Raw genomic sequence first — 3,231 nt, 5'->3', positions numbered from 1 at the left:
TCTCTTTTTTATATCTGTGTCACCTGGAGTGGTTTTTAGGATCTATTTTTCCCAGTTAAATTTAACTACATGACCTCATGGTTATCATTGAGAAAAAGCTTATAGGAGTGACTAACTTCAACCAAACTGCTCTAGAGTCATAAATCGCTCCAGCGAATGCTTGGGTTATGGCCGAAGAATTCATGGTGAGATACCTTTTTGAAATCATCAAGACTGTAGTTCATTATGTCAGTTCTAGGGCACTTGTAATCATAGGATGATAAGGATCCATTTTTTTTTTAAATTTAATTCTTTTTTTAAAATTTTTTTTATTTAGTATTAATTTTTTTAATAAACATATAATGTATTTTTATCCCCAGGGGTACAGGTCTGTGAATCGCCAGGTTTACACACTTCACAGCACTCGCCATAGCACATACCCTCCCCAATGTCCATAACCCGCCCCCCAGCAACTCTCAGTTTGTTTTGTGAGATTAAGAGTCACTTATGGTTTGTCTCCCTCCCGAAGGATCCATTATTTTGAAAGTGAAGTCATAATGGTTTTGATTTCACTTCATTTAGCACAGAAAGTATTTATCAGATGCTTGTTTTGTGCAGAGGTTTGTGTGAATACCGTAGGGCATAGCAAAATGATAAGGCTGCTTCCCAAAGAGGAAGGCTTCCCCATAAAGCAGATGGAAGCAAGCGCTGTAGAGTGACAAAACCAAATACGGTGGTGGCACAGAAGGGGAAAAGCTTCATTTCACCCCTGGGGGATTGGTAGGCTTTGAGGAGGAAATAAGTTTTGACTGGCCCTGGAAGAATTGATGAGAACTTCAGAAGAGGATATATACATGAGATAAAACCAGATTTCAACAATGAGTGTTAACAGGCTTAGTACAGAAATACATACATGCCACACAACTCATAATGTATGTCACAAGTATAACACAAGATTGCTGTCTTCAATATGTATGTTAGAAAAACACTAAGACCTCTGATAGAAAAGCAAGTAAAAGACATGTTTACAGAAGAAATGGATGTAGTTAGTAAACATATGAAATATGTCCCAGCTCATTCATAAGCTGAGAAATGCAAATTCAAATAATTGCAATTTTTTCAGCATTTCAAATTACAAAGAGTTTTAGAAGATACTCTACAGGACATTCAAGATATCATAAAATGGGCATTCTTGCATAAACTGATATAATTTTCTAGAAAGCAACTTCGTAATCTCAATTGAGAGCCAGAGAAAGTTTGTTTCTTCTGTCTCCCCAAATAATTCCACATCTATGAATCTGTCATGAGGAAATAATTGAAGTGTGTCTAAGGTTTCTGTGCAACGATTTTCACCATAAAATTATCCCTAAAAAGGCAGAATGGTTAAGTTATGCTATACGTTTCTGATGAATTATCAGTCATTCAAAATGATGTTTGGGAAGAATTTTTAAGGACATGAGAAAAGGTTAATAATTTATTATTGAGTGAATAAGATAGGATACAAATAGTATCTACAGTATATTTCCAGCACAAATCTTGGACTATATGAGATAGAGGGAGAGAGAAGGAGGGAAAGAGAATATATAAAATGCATTTAATACTTATTTCTGAATGAAACTAAGTTTGTTTTCTTCTCTAAATTTTATTTTCCACTTTCCTCAATTGAGCATGTAATGCTTTTGCCTTTAGGAAAAATAACTTTGCAAATGAAATCGGTACCCTTCTATCCCTTCGCCTTCCACGTTTGATCCAACAAATTTTACAAACAGAACAAGGCCGTGACAGTGCTGGTTTCTGCCTTAGAATTCACATTCCCTTTGCAAAGCATTCAGCCCATCGTAGCACTTGCCCAAATCGAATCCAAATCTGCCCTCTGCTGCTTCTACTTCACAGAAATTTTTCTCAAGGCAAGACCCCTAAATTATCCGCAGAGAGTTAAAGACTTTAGTACTCTGCATCCTAGACCTTTTATCTGAGAATTAACACAAACAAGAGAAAATGGGGCTTTGATAGCACTTTAACCAGGAATGACCTCAGCCAAAAACTTTTCTAGACGTTCTAGTTTTCATTTATGCAAAACAGATCATTGCTTATGTAAATCTGAGTTGCCTATATCCAATTGACTGAGAAGGAGAGATAGTGAAATTTGCGATCCGTGTACTGAAGCTTGACCCTATCCAAATAAATTCTCCTCATATATAAAGACTAATCCTTTTAAACCAGAATTAAAGGCTAATGGGTAGGGAGTGCTTCCCTATATTGGGAAAACCTCATAAATCTAGGATAATCTTATTCATTTTTAGCATTTCTGCTAGATTCCATAAGACCAAAAAATAAAAAAATAAAAAGAAGAAGTGCAGCTGTTGAGTCACAAAAGGAAAAAATATATACCCTTCACAGAGAAGGATATACCTGAATTACCTTCACAGAAAACAAGCCCAGATGCATCGTTAGTACTTGGGCAGAAGCCAATATTGGGTAAAACTATGTAGCTATAAGAAACCCAGTCCACAGCCTCAAGGATGCCTTCCATTTCACTTAATTTTCATGAATTCAATCCATGTTCATCCATAGAGCCTATTTCACTGGAGATCAGTTCTACTTGGGTCATTAATTTGGGACTCCTGACCCCATCCCGGAGCTTCATCAGAAACCAGAAGGCATTCCGGCTATCTGGAGATAGCCCTTTACTACTCGCAGCCCTTTACTAAAGGTTGCTGTGCATCTTGGTTAATCAAGCCTGACGTCATCTCTCTATCTCTTGGCTTGCTTGCCCACAGTAGGACCTGAGCATCTTCCGGGAGGCTGGCAACTCAGCTCCTGAGACTCTCACCTCCAGAGGCTCACCTGGCAGCCATCCGAGCAGCTACAGATACCAGATATTTTGAGCCCCTTCTCCTCCCTATTCTTAGGAGAACCTCGTTCCAGGCTGAAGAAGTTCCTTCTTGTCTGAGCTTCTCTGTGCCACTCTGCTTCTTTCCCCAGACCCTGTCCTTCCTCTTGTACTTTCGCAATGAGCCATGAAGGCTTTATTATGCCCAGAGCCTAAATCTTCAAGTCTTAAAACTAGTTTCTCCTTCCTTAATGGCAGAAAGGACTCTCTAAACTCTCCTAGATGCTGAAGGAATATTTCAATTTCTATTCCTAGGGCATCAAAGAGAAAACAAAACAATATATGTATGTAGCAGCGAAATTGAACAAGTCAGGGCATTCACATCTCGTCCTCTCCATCTTCATATTCTCAAGTCACAC

This window comes from Mustela nivalis (assembly GCF_964662115.1).
Source record: "Mustela nivalis genome assembly, chromosome: 5".
NCBI classification, from domain to species: domain Eukaryota; kingdom Metazoa; phylum Chordata; class Mammalia; order Carnivora; family Mustelidae; genus Mustela; species Mustela nivalis.
The sequence above is the reverse complement of the archived record's forward strand: the minus strand, read 5'-3'. Positions refer to the sequence as shown.